The sequence below is a fragment of the Lynx canadensis genome, chromosome F1 (assembly GCF_007474595.2).
Source record: "Lynx canadensis isolate LIC74 chromosome F1, mLynCan4.pri.v2, whole genome shotgun sequence".
NCBI classification, from domain to species: Eukaryota; Metazoa; Chordata; class Mammalia; order Carnivora; family Felidae; genus Lynx; species Lynx canadensis.
The window spans coordinates 1,536,025-1,553,382 of NC_044319.2; the positions used below are offsets into that span (position 1 = coordinate 1,536,025).

At 42.9% G+C, this 17,358-nt stretch overlaps 1 long non-coding RNA gene across 1 annotated transcript; it reads left to right on the forward strand.

The window, feature by feature from the left end:
- Positions 1 to 7,088: 7,088 nt before the first annotated feature.
- Positions 7,089 to 17,130, forward strand: LOC116737840. The gene is made up of 3 exons (XR_004343096.1): positions 7,089 to 7,170; positions 8,279 to 8,505; positions 17,020 to 17,130. It is a non-coding gene; the product is annotated as an uncharacterized LOC116737840 (long non-coding RNA).
- Positions 17,131 to 17,358: the final 228 nt, after the last annotated feature.

Genomic DNA, 17,358 nt, shown 5'->3' on the forward strand with positions numbered 1-17,358 from the left:
GTCTCACACTTATGTCTTTCATCTATTTTGAATTTATTTTTATGTTGATGTAGTTCCATTCTTTTGCATGTAGCTGTCCAGTTTTCCCAACACCATTTGTTAAAGAGAGTGTCTTTTTTCCATTGGATATTCTTTCCTGCTGTGTCAAAGATTAACTGACCATAGCGTTGTGGATTCATTTCTGGGTTTTCTGTTTCATTCCACTGATTTATGGATGGACACTTGGGTTGTTTCCGTATCTTGGCTATTATAAATAATGCTGCAAGAAACATACGGATGCTATATCTTTTTGAATTCGTGTTTTCAGTTCTCTTTAGGTAAATACCCAGTAGTGGACTTCTGTTTTCAATTTTTTGAGGAACCTCCCTACTGTTTTCTACAGTGGCTGCACCAGTTTGCACCCACAGCCGTCCCCCACAGACCTCATCTGTCAGTTTCCTTGCCTATAAAAACCGCCTGCTTCTGCTGCTACAGTTCAGTAAGCTAGGGAACTAAGAGATGATGTTTGTCTTGGGCAGCTATGGGTAGGTCTCCACACCTGCTTTCCAGGGTTTTAAAAGTTTATGTAGAGGCCTTAATGAGGTTTGGTAACGTACATAGTCCAGATGGTGTCAACACGTTGCTGCCTCAAGGCCGCGTCCTTGAAATGGCTCCGAGTGGAGGAAGCGGGCAGAACATCCATCCCCAGGACAAGGGAGGGGAAGGAACCTCTGATTACCTCCATCCAGCTTAGAGGTCACCAGCAGTCATGTCTTCTCGATGACTTCCTTCACCATTTTATCTCCTGTGACGGGTTTTTACAATCTTAATTGCCCCCTCTTCCACAGTGTGCCCTGAGTGGTCAGCATGGGGTCTCAGCAGCATGGAGATGGCTCGTTTGGTGGTTATCTGGCTGCACTGGGGCAGGTACCACAGCAACAATACAGGCACATTCAGGAGAAGACACAGATGAAGATCATGATTCCCAAAATAAGCAACACTGTTTGTTTCCATTCGGAGCCCCGTGATCCAAACCACTGATTTATCGAGTGCCCTAGGTTGGGGCTGGGATCATTAACACCTTCACTTGTGGGTTCATGTGACTTAATAAATATGATACGTTAACAGACTCATCAGGTATGAACGCGTAACATTTTGCTTGTATAATAGTACGGGGGCCTCCTTGTTAGACAGTAATCATGGCCAAGGCCATCTTATTTTGTAAGACAGCTTTTCTCATTAGAGATATTTTCGGATTCAGTAAAGATGGGCTTTGTTGGCTCTCATGTGAGGCTTGCCGAACGGATCTGGTGGCTTCTGTGTGTGCTGTGCTGCCCTCCAGGCCGGTGGAGGGAACAAAGGTGGCAGCCATGCGAAAACAGGATGTGCCCACCTTGCCTTGGGGAGAGAGAGGTCGACAGCTTTAGAAACCTGACTTGGTTGTGCATACCACACCTGTTGGCCAGGGGCGGGAACTCTTCTGTTCCAGTGGGATGACTCATTGCAAGTTCTAGGAGATAATGTCTTCCCAGGCATGATGGGGCTTGGATGTGTCCTGTGATTTTACATCTTTGTGCTACTGGGTGTTTGGGCTGGGGTCCCCAGTCTGGCCCATGGGGCAGTAGACTCTGACTGTTCACACGTCTTTTTTTTTTTAATTTTTTTTTTTAACGTTTGTTTATTTTTGAGACAGAGAGAGACAGAGCATGAACGGGGGAGGGTCATAGAGAGGGAGACACAGAATCTGAAACAGGCTCCAGGCTCTGAACTGTCAGCACAGAGCCCGACGCGGGGCTCGAACTCACGGACCACGAGATCATGACCTGAGCCGAAGTCGGACGCTCAACCGACCGAGCCACCCAGGCGCCCCTATTCACACGTCTTAAAGCCTGGGCCGGTGCTTCAGTCTACCTGGCCAAGGAGATTTTACTCGTTAGCAATTCAGTCTGCTGCTTTATATTTTTTTCAGTTACCCTTTCTGCTTGCAGAAGATACTGGAAGGTGCATCCTGCATTTAGTGTGGTGTTCTTTTGCCTAGTCTTGTGTATCATAACCTTTAAAATGTGGCCCTCAGCCATTGTTCTGTTCAACAAGGGCATTGGCATAAGGGGCTCAGCTGCTTTATTCCCTTCACGACAATAGCCGGGCTTGCACAGCAGTAGGGGAAAGCTTGGGGTAGACCCGATGTGGCGTCCAGACCAAATAGGACATGTTTAGAGCCCTCGCTCAGAGGGAGGAGGTCAACATAACCAGTGTGTTAATTCTTGATACCAAAGCTTATTTTTCTTTAGGCCAATTAAATAGAGATCTTTTATAAGTTAATTTTGACAATATTATCTGGAGGTACAAAAATGTTATTTATAGAGAGCATATACCCATACACATGCATACACACCCAGAGACATACAGAGACCCTCTAGCTTTAACAATAAAATGTACCCAGGAATCTGGTAAAACCCACTAGTTTATAAATAACAGTTGAGCTCAGACCGTGTCTGTGGCAGATGGGGCAAGTTAAGGTTTCCCGACCGAATGGCCAGAGTGTTTCACTGGTATTCGCGGGGAAGACTTAAGGTTTGTGTTTGCCCTTGATGAGTTTCCTCCTGGAGGCTGAGGCCTGGATGTGGGGGAGAAGCTTGTACTGCCCCCTGTATCCACCCTTCTGTTCCTGTCTCAGGTGCGCAGGGGCGGCGTCTTAGTTCTCTCGTGGGGTAATCACATTTTAAAGACATGATCAGATTTCCATTTTCAAGGGACAGAGAGAAAATGTCAGTTTTCCTCCTAGGACTTTTGGGGTGTACTTCTGTATTAGCAGACGTCCGGGGTAGTCGCTGTTTAAAATCTGTCTTCGTATTAGGGTCAGATGATATGGGGCACTTCATCTGCTTCGTTGTCCAGCCGAACGTCCTCCCCTCTGCTGTCCTCATTTTGTCCGTGATTCCCCCTCTTAGATTCCCCATCAGGATTTGTCCGAGGGCTCGGGCCCTGACGTGTGGCACTTGGGGGCCCTCCTCGTTCCGTAAAACCAGCAGACGGAAGAGGGGGCAGACAGGCGCACATCTCGTTCTCACCTCGGTTCTTCTCACTTCCTAACCCGAACTCCAGACCCCGCTCGGGCGTCAGTGGCCAGCCCCTCACGGCAGCCACCGGTGCCCTTCTCTGCTGCGCCGTGCTACCGTGTGTCCTCAGCTCACATCCGACTCAGGGGCCATCCCTCCCTGCGCAGAGGTTCGTGGCTAGCCTGGGACTTCCCCTCGTGGATGCCTTGTTCCCAAGTCGAGTTTCTTTTGTCCCCTGACAGTTGTAGGTTTGCTTCCCGGGTGGAGTTCAAATTGGCCCCTATGCGCGGAGGCAGGGAGACACCCAAGAGGCCACTCCAGGTTGTAGGTGGCTGTGGCGGTCAGCAAGAGAGCCTACGTACAAGGCTCGTCTTGAAGGACTGCAAGATGAGCGGATCCCCACACCCACGCACAAGAATCTTAAAAGCTTATACAGAGGCCTTAGCGGGATTCAGTCATCCTATTCATTCAGGGTGTTCTCGACAACACGTTGCTCTCTCGAGACCACATTCTTGGAATGGCTCCTGGCGTTGGAACAGTGGGCAGCACGTGCACTCCAACGACGGGAGAGGGGTAACAAATGTCCAGTTGCCTGGGTCCAGCTTGTGGCCCAGCCGCGGTCATGTCCTCTCGATGGCCTCCTCCAACAATTCTGTTAATGCTGCGTTTACTCCTGTTACTATTCAACATGGTCTTGGGGGTGCTAATCAATGTAGCAATAGTTAGAGGGGAAAAAGGAGGTTTCTGAGAAGTAAAAAGGAAGAGGGGCATCTGGCTGGCTCCGTCTGTTAAGTGTCTGACTCTTGATTTTGGCCAAAGTCACGCATGAACTCAAGGCTTATGAGTTTGACCCCACATCGGGCTCCGAGCTGGCAGTACGGACCCTGCTTGGGATTCTCTCTCTCTCTCTCTCTCTCTCTCTCTCTCTCTCTCTGCCCCTCCCTCGCTCATGCTCCCTCTCAAAAATAAACATTAAAAAAACAGAAAGAGACAAAACTATTACTGTATGCAGAAGCTATAGTCATATTCGTTATAAAAAAAAAAACAAAAATCAGCAGTTGATTAGAATTGGAGATTACAGCCAAGTCACCAGATGTTAAATCAGTGGGCAAACATCAGTAGTGTACTTACCACCAAGTTTCATAAAAATATCCGTCTATATTTTATAACCTGGTTATGAAATATATTTTGTTATAACCTATATTTTTTAACCTTGTTAGAGTTTTATTTTTAGCTTAAATTATCAACAGTGTAAAAAGAAAACCTCAGACTGGGAGAAATTATTTTCAAATCACATTATCTGCTAAAGAGTTAGTATCCAGAATATATAAGGAATTCCTGCAACTTAACAAAAACCCAAACAACCTAATTAAGTTTATTTATTTATTTTGAGAGAAAGAAAACAGGGGGGAGGGGCAGACAGAGAGGGGTGCAGAGGACCTGAAGCAGGCTCCGAACTGTCAGCACTGAGCCCGAGGTGGGGCTCGAACTCATGAACCGTGAGATCGTGACCCGAGCCGAAGTCAGACACTTAACCCACTGAGCCACCCGAGCACCCCAAACAACCTAATTTAAAAGTAGGTGAAAGACCTGAATAGACATTTCTCCAAAGAAAATATGCAAATGGCCAACAAGCAAATGAAAAATGCCCGACATCACTAATTATTAAAGAAATGCGTGAAGGCAAAAACCACAGTGAGATACCACTTCATAGCCACTAGGATGGCCATTATAAAATTTTTTGAAAATCAGAAGATAACAGATTGGGGCATGGATGTGGAGAAATTGGAACTCTTGTGCACTGTTGATGACCATGTAGAATGAGGCAGCCGCTATGGAGAACGGTATGGCTGTTCCTAAACAGATTGGACATAAAATTATCACTTGACCCAACAATTCCACTTCTGAGTATACATGCAAAAGACCTGAAGCAAGGACTTGAACAGGTATCTGCACACCCGTGCTCACAACAGTGCGATTCATAATAGCCAAAAGGTGGAAACCACCCAGTGGTCTCTTGACAGAAGAATGGATATTCTTCAGCCGCAAAAAGGAATTCTGACACAGGCTACAACATGGATGACCCTGGGGGACAGTATACTAAGTAAAATAAGCAAGTCACAAAAGGACACAATTGTATGAATCCACTTATATGAGGTACCTGGAAAAGGCAAATGCATGGGGACAGAAAGTAGACTAGAGATTACCAGGGTCTGGGAGAAAAGGGAATGGGGAGTTATTGTGTAAAGGGTGTAGAGTTTTAGTACGAGATGATGGAAAGTTCTAGATATGGATGGTGGAGATGGTTGTGCAAAGCCATAAACGTACATAATGCCATTGAACTGTACAGTTAGTGGTCAGAATGGTCAATTTTATGGTATATATTTTACCTAATAAGAGTTTTTTAAATTATTCCCCCAAATTTTTCAGGACTTTATACAAACCCTCAAATACGCAGTGGCATTCCTGCCATCATAGACCATTCCACACCCTACAATGTATGCGTATATGGAGGATTCTTCCTCCACATTTTCAGCTAACCTATCGACCGAGACAGGATAGAGGGGAGAGCAGATGTAGAAGTTACCCGAGTCCGGGGATCTTTTCACAACTACTAAAATTTCCAGTACATAAAATTCTTTAAAAAATGTTTAACCTTACAGATCACGAAAGGAACATTTCTTTGAAAATAGCATACAATTTTCATCTGATAAGAGATTTTTGAATGAAGAAAACACACCGATCGCTAAATGTATTCACCTATAAACTCTCACAGAAGCTATTTGAGATATAAATTGATTCAGCCTTTCTTAGTGAACCATCTGGCAATATATGTTAAAAATATGGGGTGCTTGGGTGGCTCAGTCGGTTGAGCGTCCGACTTCAGCTCAGTTCACGATCTCACGGTTCGAGAGTTGGAGCCCCGCGTCGGGCTCTGTGCTGACAGCTCAGAGCCCAGGGCCTGCTTCGGATTCTGTGTCTCCCCCTCTCTCTGCCCCTGCCCCTGCTCACACTCTGTCTCTCTCTCTCTCTCAACAATAAATAAACATTAAAAAAAATTTTTTTGAATAGCAAAATACTCTGCCCTAGAATCTCTTATTCTAAGAATTCATTATAAAGAAGTAATAACTGAAGTATATAGATTTATGCACAAGGAGCTTTATTTATAGCAGAATTATTTATAATCATAAAACAGCAAGAATCTGAATTCCATCAGCAGTAGAAGGACTTCCTGGACTGTGGTGTGGCAGTGTCACATTTCACTGGAAAGACATGAAGACGAACTTAAAAAGCAGGATGAGAAGCCAACCCTCTTTCTAACTTTTGATTTGAGCTTAGATGTTAAAGTATTGTATTTAAAAATACTAAAATGACATTGTATTAAATGCCATCATGACATGCATGAGCATTTAATCATCGTTACCCATGTGTGGTGGAATCGTAGAATGGCAGGTTCTACAAGAAGCCTGTATTATGTCAGTGTAAAGAAAACAAACATCATAACAACAAAAGTAAGCTAAAGGGAGGAAGAAATAATCGCTCACTCTTTATGCTCCTGCATGGTGTGCGTGACGGGGACGAGACAGGTGGGTGACGGGAGATGGAAGGAAACCAACACCCCGTCCCCCTGTCGAAGATGCACCTGTTTGCTGTTTGTTTCAGCGAATTTAAATCTGTTGTCTGAAAGCGTCCTTCTCTTCATCAGGACCCATGTATTATTTAGTTTGTCACATGTACCACATTACCTGAATGTTCTAGGGTTTCATGTTAGAACAGTCAAACTTACAGAAAAGTTGCTAGAATAGAATGACGAAGTATGTAGACGTACGCTTCAAATAAGCATTTCAGACAATGGCAGGTCCGTTCCCTGCTCCTCTTTCCTTCGAAAGGTAGCTCGCACTCTGGTCTGGTGAGTAGCTGTATGTGCAAGAAAAACCTCTGTGACAGTTCAGAAATGAAACAGTGTTGAATGTTAAACCTCGCTAATTAACCAGGTAAATTCTGGGTCTATTGTTCACTGCGGAAAAATACTCTTCCCTTTTTAAGGTGACGATTGGAAGGACGTTTCAACTGGGGAGAAAAATTCTCCACGTGCAAAAGTTTCTGCCAAATTCAAGAATACAGAAGAGAGGTCAGTTATTCATTCAGCAGACATGGTTAAGTACCTTCTGGGTGCCAGACACTCAAATAAGCACAGAATTACTAGGCAATAAACCTGTACCAGTTCTGGAAAGAAGGGGTCGTGTTTGTTTTGTCTGGAGTAGCTGATACACAGTAGGAATTCAGTAAACATTCTCTAAATGAACTGTTTCACAGGACTGGAAATTTTAAATACCGTTGTGTGTGTGTACTGTAGAAGAATGTTTGCCAGTACACTTCGGTTCAGTGATCTGTTTTTAGGATTTTCATAATTTGTAAATAATTTTATGATAATGCTAAATCCTGAACTATTTTACATGCCTTGAAATCAGGCCCCAGCCCGATTCAGCTCCATCACCTTCGGCCCGGTTTCTGTAGAATTTCAGGGTCCACAGGCCAGGGTGACCCCGTCAGCCCAGACTGGACGAGACTCTCCCCACACTTACAGCACCTGCCACTAGCCAGGTTGAAGTAAATCAGGCCCTAGGACTTGGTTGAGAGGAGACCGTATGAGCAACTATTCACTTGCTTGTGTATTTCTACATAAAATGGAAAAATACCAGATCCTCTCCCAAAAGATAGGTAAATCTCAGCTAATAACTTGACCTAAAATAGAAGTGAATCACGTGTACTAAATCAGCGAAATAAAGGTTGACTACAAATCTCTTACACTAATGGTACTTTAAAAATAGTGACAGTATTGGGGCGCCTGGGTGGCTCAGTCGTTTAAGTGTCCAACTTCGGCTCAGGTCATGATCTTAGGGTTCGTGAGTTCGAGCCTAGCATTGGGCTCTGTGCTGACACCTCAGAGCCTGGAGCCTGCTTCAGATTCTCTGTGTCTCTCTCTCTGCCCCTCCCTCATTCACGCTCTCTCTCTCTCTCTCAAAAATAAACATTAAGAAAAATTGAAAAAAAAATATTAACAGTATATAATCTACATGACTTAGCAAAGAAGATTCTAGATTAACCTTAAAACATTATGTCAATACCTAACTGTATCCTAACGTTTAATAATGAGACTTGGACATGAAATTGAAATACATCACTGAACTTTCTTCTAAAAATGTTAACCTTCGTCCTTCCACATGCATCTACCCCAGAGCTGAAAGTACATGGTATCTGGAAAAGAATCCTGATAAATTGAAAGTAGTGATTCAGAAGCTCTTCATGTTTGCATTTACGTGGGCGTTTGGAGGCGTTTTACAACATGAAAGTGACCCTGAAGGTGAGACGGTGCTGTATCGAAGCTGTGATCCCAGTTCAGCCGCCAGAGTCACTTACGGCTTTGACAATCTTGTCCGCAGACTGTTTGAAAACCCACAAGTAGGTAAGTTCTGGGCGGTGTTTGGGGGAAACAGTCGTAATTATGCTCACTTTAGAATGTTAGTTTGAAACTCCGTATGGTTGGGCTCATATTAAAACGCCCATCTTGGAACTGGAGAGTGTGATGCTAAGTGAAATAAGCCATACAGAGAAAGACAGATACCATATGTTTTCACTCTTATGTGGATCCTGAGAAACTTAACAGAAACCCATGGGGGAGGGGAAGGGGGAAAAAAAAAAAAGAGGTTAGAGTGGGAGAGAGCCAAAGCATAAGAGACTCTTAAAAACTGAGAACAAACTGAGGGTTGATGGGGGGTGGGAGGGAGGGAAGGGTGGGTGATGGGTATTGAGGAGGGCACCTTTTGGGATGAGCACTGGGTGTTGCATGGAAACCAATTTGACAATAAATTTCAGATATTGAAAAAAAATAAAATGCCCATCCTTGCAAATGTGAGGTGAAAGGCAAAACGTTAATATCCACACTCCAGCCCCGTCCTCCCAGGAAATGAGGTAGAAGGAAATTAGATTCCGGGCTGCTTCTGGTTTCCCAGGAAGCTGTAATGCAAGGAAAGCAGAAGAAGAGAGGTAGCGCCTCAAAACTGTGACCTCAGCCCCCCTGAGCCCTTCGGCTGAGCAGCTGGGTCTGTATTCTCCACAGCATCTCCCAGCGGGAACTTCTGCAGAAGGAAATACCTGTTTCATATGGTTTTATTTTATTTCTTAACGTATGTTTAATGTTTATTTATTTATTTAGAGAGAACGAGCAGGGGAAGGGCAGAGGAGGGGGGAGAGAGAGAGAATCCCAAGCAGGCTCCACACCATCAGTGCAGCGCCCGACGCAGGGCTCGAACCCATGAACCGTGAGATCGTGACCTGAGCCGAAATCAAGAGTCAGACTCTTAACTGACTGAGCCACCCAGGCACCCCACATTTAAAGACTAACATTTTAAAAATTATCTTAGGAGGACTTAGGTTTCTTTATTGTGTATGTTTTTTGCATCAGTGCTAACAAATGGAATGTATCCTAACGTTCTGAAACAGTCACCCTTGCCAATTAGCTGTTGTCGATTAAAGGGACCTGGAGAAGACAAAGACTTCATTGGTTCAGGTGCCCGAAAGGCCCAAATACTGAACGTGAATATATTTAGAAGAACTTTGTTAGATAAAGATGAGAGAGAGAAAAAAAAATGGCCAGAAGTACAAATTCTACTACTTTGTGTGATGTAACTCTTAAGCATCCTTTTGAAGTTATTTCTAAAAGTTCTGTTTAAGACGTCTGGATCGCAAAGTTTTATGTTATTTCCTATGGAAATTAACTTTTAATGTCAAAGCATGGCATGTTAATTTGTCGTCAAACTCTGTGATTCGACTTGATGTCGCTAACTCTTATGGTGTATAAACTGCCCTCAGTTCCATTGTTTCCTCTCCCTGTGAGCCTGAAGACAAGACCATAAGTTACACATTATCTTAGATTGTTGATCTCAAAATGATGAATATGAAATTCTGTTCTGTGATCTGAAGCACCAGTGGAAAAGCTAGTTTGGGACGAGCGTGTATGAAGGCAAGGAAGGAGAGGCAGGTGGTAGCAGTTGTACAAAGTACAAGACCATCAGAGTGGAAATGAGAAGAGAAGACAGCCCACAGACCTCCCACTCGTAATCATCCCATGAACAAAATTGTAAAACACAAAACAATACCAACAAAGTCACCCATCATTGTATTAACTCATTCCAGATGAAAGTATCGGATCCTAACAGAGACTTTACTTTAATGTGAATGTGTTTAGGGTTCTCTAAAAGATAAACAAGGAAATGGCATCTGTTTTTACATAAATAAGCAATTATGAAGCAAAAACAAACAAACAAAAACAAGTAGAAATGAACAAACATGCGGCTATGAAAAAGGACCAACTAGAAATTCTACCCTTGGCATCACCAGAGAAAGAATTAGTAAACAGAAACCTAGAGACAAGTCTTCGAGTTTTCCTCATATTGACTTTGTGTATTTCTTACTAAGCTTAGTTGTAAGTATTTCATCTTTTTTTTCCTTTGGTTTTTAGGTTTGCCGTTCTAAATGGTAGCACTTAAAAGTGCTTCCCCAGTAAGTGTGGTCCTGGTTTTGTTATTGTGTCCGCACTCTTCTCATTTTTAGGAGCTGTATTTGGTTCCTTTGTTTCAAATAGGCTTTGTCACTTTTTCATAGTTTCTCATTCTTTTTAGGTCTTTTCAAGCTTAGTTTTATTTCTTTAAACGTAACAAGCATGGCCGTCTTAGATTATGCACCTGATCGTTCCAGTCATTCAAGTCTTGTTAATTTATGGCTGTTCCTTTGTTTCTGCTCATTACCTTTACCTGATGATTAAATTTGAAAAAACTATCTGTAGGAATAATTTACGGTTGAGGCTAACAGTTGCATTCTGTAGAAGGTGTACCCACTGCAGCCGTCACAGCTAAAGATCATCAGTACATGTTACCCTTAGGGCAGAATTAGGTGAGGGGCAGGCTCGTTCCCTGACCGGAAACCGTTTCCTCACAAACTAGCTCTTAGTTGCAGGAGATAAAAACAACAGAGAAGGCAAAGGACGGAGGTTACAATGAGCCCCCTTGCAGAATAGTGGCTTCCCGGAGATTCCCACATCTCACCCCTTGGACCCTGTGAATATGCTGTCTCATAACAAAAGGGAGTTTATGGATGTGATGAAGTGAAGGATCCTGAGATGGGAAGGTTATCCTGGGTTACTTTACGGGGGGCCAATCTCGTCACAGGAGTCCTTTCCGATGCAAGAGGGAGGCAGAAGAGTCCGAGAAGCGGGTGTGAGGATGTAAGTGGATGGCTGAAGAGATGGGCAGTTGCTGGCTTTGAAGATGGAGGCGGGGGCCACGAGCCACGGACAGCAGGTGGCCTCCCAAAACTGGAAAGGGAAAGAGCGGGATTCTCCTCGAGAGCCTCCAGAGGAACAGAGTCCTGCCAACACTCTGATTTTAGCCCAGTGAAAACGGGTTGGACTCCTGACCTCTAGGACTGAAAGAGAATAAATCTGTGTTGTTTGAAGACCCGTAAGTTTGTGGTGATTTGTTACGGCAGCAATAGGAAACTTACACAAAGGCATTTTTAGCCTGAACTCCTGCTTTCTTTGCTTGATAGATACGCAGATAATGCAGAAGTGAAATCGACATGTGTACATTTGTTGGTACAATAGACCCATTTCTCAGCTCTTTACTTGTGTCACCCTTCCCTTGGCGGCACAGCCCAGTGCCAGGAGGGGAAAGTGACGGCGTGTGTGTGAGCAGCCAGCTTCTCAGTTGTCCGGGACCCTACCAGGGAGGCCCATTTCTCGTTAGCCCCACACAAAGGACTGAATTGTGAACTATTGAGTGTGGGGCAGTGAGTGGCTGGGAGAACAGCAGTCAGGATTCAGAATGGAGCATATGAAAGGGACACGAATCCCGCTGAACAACTTTAGGACTCCAAGGAGCTCTACCCATGAGCTGCTGGGGATACCTTGCCTGAGGATCCCCTGAACTGGCCCATGGGCACCCAAACACTCCATGAGCCTCACCCATAAACACCCTCATCCGGTGGCCAGCACCCTGTGTGCACCACAGAAGGGAACTTTTTCAGATGGCTGGTACAAAACTAGCCCAGCTGCAGGATTGGGAGAAATCACACGCAAATACAGCATCCAACCACCACCTTAGGGAAAGCAACAGGGAGGCCGTCGGTGCCCCGCCTGGCCAGGCAGGATGGAGAGAAGGCATACGTGCCCAAAAATTACCCAACTGGAGAGAGCCAGAAGAGTGCAGCAAGCGTTTCCATAGAAAATACTGAGAAAGCCTCAGAATCCTCAATGGGTCGAAGGGAGTTTTTTCTCTCCCACAGCCAGTTAGTAAAGACTGGAGGAAACTGCATCATCAAATGTGGAGACTGCAGTGAAGGACTTCAATGAGCATGAAAAGTCAAGGACACATGGCAGCCAAAGAAGTGCAGTATTTTTATAGTAACTGGCCCCAAAGAAACAGAGGTCTGTGGTTTTCCCAGTAAGGAATTTAAAATACTTGTTTGGAGGAAGCCCAGTGAGCTAAAAAGAAAATACTGGAAGATGATTCAATGAAATCAGGAGAACAAAATAAGAAATTTAACGGAGATAGGAATCATAAATAAGAACCAAACACAAGTGGTGGAGCTGGAGAGCACAACGAATGAAACAGAACATCAACCAGACTGGATCAAGCAGAAGAAAGAACCTCTAAGACAGAAAGCAGGTCATTTGAAATTATCCACTCATAGGAGAACAAAGAGAAAAAGAATGAAGAAAGCCTGTGAAATATGGGATATCATTAATTTTTAAAACTCTACACATTACTGGGGTCCCAGAAGGAGAAGTGAGGGAGAGAGGGGCAAAGGCTTAAAGAAATTATGGTAGAGAACTGACTGAATCCAGGGAGAGATTTAGATACCCGTTACATGAATTTCAGAGGTCCTCCAATAATTTCAACCCAAGAATCTTCTCAGACACCTTATAAACTATCTAAAGAAAGATAATTTGAAAATAGGCAAGGGAAAAAATTGCCCACCTACAGGGAATACCATCAGGCTCAGCAAATTTCTTGGCACAAACCTTGCACACCAGGAGAGAGTAGGATGATCTATTCAACGTGCTGAAAGAAAAAAAACTGCCAACCAAGAATACTTCACCCCACAGAGTTGTCCTTCAGAAATGAAGGAGGAATGAAGACTCTCCCACACAAAAGCTGGGGAGTTCATCACCACTAGACCTGCCTTACAAAAAATGCTAAACGGAGCTTTTCAAATTGAAATGAGGAAGGATGTTAATTAGTAACAGGAGAACACGTGAAATTATAAAAAACATTGGTAAAGGTTAGTATATAGTCAAATGTTCTAATATTGTAACATGTCGGTCTGTGAATCACTTAACTCTAGTATAAAAATTAAAAGATAAAAACATTAAAAATTACTGTAGCTCCAGTAATAAAGAGAAGTAAACTGTGACATGAATAGCATAAAATAGGAGGAGGGGTAAAAGAGTTTTTGCATGTGACTGAAATGAGCTTGTTATCAGCTTAAAAGACTATTATTATAGCTATAAGACATTGTATGCAAATGTCATGGTAACCACCAAAACCAAAAACCAAAAACCAACTGTAGATACACAAGAGATAAAGAAGGAAATTCAAGCACACCACTAGGGAAAATCATCAGTTCACAAAGGAAGGCAGGAAGAGAGGAGAGGAAGAGGGAACAAGGGAACTATAAAAGACTGAGTAGACAAAACAGTCCTGTTTTGGCAGAAGAACAAAGCTGAAGGCATCACACCCCCTTATATCAGACTGTATTACAAAGCTATAAAAGTCAAAACAGCATGATGCTGGCACTGAACACAGACGCATGGACCAATGGAACAGAACAGAGAGTCCAGAAACAAGCCCGTGCTTATATAGCCAACCAATTTTTGACAAAGGCACCAAGAAGATAGTCCCTTCAATAAAGAGAATTGGGAAAACTGGATAATCACATGCAAACTGAATAATGAAGTCGGACCCCTATTTACACCACTGACAAAAATTAACTCAAAATGGATTAAAGACATAAATGAATCCATAGAACAGGAGAAAACACTTGCACGCCATATACATGTGTGATAAGGGGCTCATATCCAAAATATATAAGGGACTCCTACAACTCAAGAGCAAAACATAAATTTGTAAATAACCCCAAATGCTCTGATTAAAAATGGCAGAGGACCTGAACAGAAGACACTTTCCCAAAGACACACAAATGACAAATAGGGCCATGAAAAGTCCAGTGTAACCATCACGTAAATGCACATGAAAACCGCAATGAGGTATTATTACCTCACGTCTGTTAGAATGACTATTATTAAAATGGCAAACGACGGCAAATGTTAGGATGTAGAGAAAAGGGAACCTTGTACACTCTTGGTGAGTATTTAAATTCACACGGCCACTGTGGAAACATTATGGGGTTGGTGCAGCCACTGTGGGAGACAATATGGAGGTGACTCAAAAAATTAGAAATAGAGCTACCGTGTGATCCAGCAATCTTATTTTGGGTGTATATCCAAAGGCAATGAATTCACTGTCTCCAAGAAATAATATTATCCCCATGTTCATTGAAGGATTATTCATAATAGCCAGGACATGGAAACAACCTAAGGGTTCATCGACAGATAAATGGATAAAGAAAATGTGATATATATAGCAAAATAAGTCAAACTGAGAAAGACAGATACTGTACGATTTCACTTATACGTGGGGCCTAAAAAAGCCACACTCCTGGAGAATAAGACGGTGGCTGCCAGGTGCCCGGCGGGTGGGGGACATGAGGAGATGTTGGTCAACGAATACAAACTTCCAATTATCAAATAATCAAAACTGGGAATGTAACGTGCAGACTGTATGTCGGAACGTCGCTAAGAGGGTAGATCATAAATGTTCTCACACGTTCACAGACAGATAATTATGTGAGGTGATGAAGTTATTAACTAACCTTGTTGTATTTTTTTCTCAATATATGTATGTATCAAATCATCCCATTGTGCACTTTTTTTTTTTTTAATTTTTTTTTTCAACGTTTATTTATTTTTGGGACAGAGAGAGATGGAGCATGAACGGGGGAGGGGCAGAGAGAGAGGGAGACACAGAATCGGAAACAGGCTCCAGGCTCCGAGCCATCAGCCCAGAGCCTGATGCGGGGCTCGAACTCACGGACCGCGAGATCGTGACCTGGTTGAAGTCGGACACTTAACCGACTGCGCCACCCAGGCGCCCCCCATTGTGCACTTTAATCTTACATGATATCATTTGCCATTTATGTCTCAATAAAGGATGAAAAACTAAAAATTTTTTAAATCAATACCAAGTGTTAGCATGACTATATAGCAACAGGCGGTTTCATATACTGCTAATTGTAGGATAAAAACACAGCCACTCTGGAAAGCGGTATGAGTTTCTTAAAATGTTCAATATGCACGTACCATATGACCCACCGTCATGCCTCTAGGTACTTATCCCAGATCAATGAAATCTTATATTCAGTCAAACCTACACACAAATATTCATGGCAACATTATTCGTAGTTGGCAAAAATTGGGAAGAACTCAAGTGTTCTTTAATGGGTCAGTGGTGGGGCGCCTGGGTGGCGCAGTCGGTTGGGCGTCCGACTTCAGCCAGGTCACGATCTCGCGGTCCGTGGGTTCGAGCCCCGCGTCAGGCTCTGGGCTGATGGCTCAGAGCCTGGAGCCTGTTTCCGATTCTGTGTCTCCCTCTCTCTCTGCCCCTCCCCCGTTCATGCTCTGTCTCTCTCTCTCCCAAAAATAAATAAAAACGTTGAAAAAAAAATTTAAAAAAAAAATAAAAATAAAAATAATAGGTCAGTGGTTAAACAAACTGTGGTCCACCCACACAGTGGAATACTATTCAGCAGTGAAAGGGAATGAGCTATTGATGAAGAGTGATGAGCGACAGGAATGAATCTTAAATGCATTATGTAGTGACAGAACTCAGTTTCAAAAAGGTGCATACTGTAGTTTTCCATTTCCATGACAGTTTGGATAAAGCAAATATAGAGAACAGGGGCATCTGGGTGGCTCAGGTGGTTGAGTGTCCAACTCTCCATTTTGGCTCAGGTCATGATCCTGGGGTCACGGGATCGAGCCCCACATTGGGTTCTGCACTGATAGTGCAGAACCTGCTTGGGATGTGTTCTCTCTCTCTCTCTCTCTCTCTCTCTCTCTCTCTCAAAAAATAAATAAATAGATAAAAGTAAAAAAATAATAGATCAGTGGTTACCAGGGGTTAGGACTGAATACAAAAGGGGTAGGCACATGGGAATTTTGGGGGGTTTTAGAATTGTTCTCTTACCTCGTCTACTGCAGTGATTACAAGAATACATGCATGTGGTAAAAAAAAAAAAAAAAAAAAAACAACTCATAGAACTGTATACTCCCCAAAAATGAATTTTCCTGTGTATGAAAATTTTAGAAATGATTCAAAGAACTATATGAAATATTAGCACTGTTATCTTCATATGGTGAAACCATGGCTAAATGATCCTGCTTTTATTATCCTGTATTTTCCCGAATCTATTAAGAAAATTTACTAATTTTATAATGGAAAAGTGAATGTGATTTGCAAATAAGTGGCAGACTTACCTGATATATTGTTTTGACTCTACCAGTGACTGTCACTTAATAACATCCAGCACAGGGTGATAAGCAGGACGTCCGGGTAAGACCTCAAAGAGTATCACATCATGATTCACTTTGCTTTGGGGATATAAAAAAGATGTTTTTATATAATTAAAGATAAGAAGAAGAAAAAGATAGGCCTGTTTTATATATTTGGATATACCCTTGGTGAACAGTTACTGTTTCTAGTTCAACAATCAGATTTTTCACATAGAGATCATATCATTAATGAAAATCCCATAAACAAACCTTTCTTACTTGGACCTGTTTATTTGTCATTTTCAAACACAGGCATCAGCCTACCAACTGGTAAGCATTCGATCTTTGGGTATTTTGTGGATTTACAGCAATGCGAATTCATACCATGGTCAGACTTACTTCCTAGTATTCAGACCCTCATTCAGAAAGGTAAGACTAATTCTAAGAACCATTCTCTAATTTTTCTAAAATATTGGAATTACTCTACATATAAAAGTAGATATGTCAGCAACTTTGGAGATATATTCCAAGTTCGTGCGGGATCTAGTTTTGTTCCCCCTTTTTAAAATATGATTTGTTGTCAAATTGGCTTACATACAATACCCAGTGCTCATCCCAACAAGCGCCCTCCTCGGTGCCCATCACCCACTT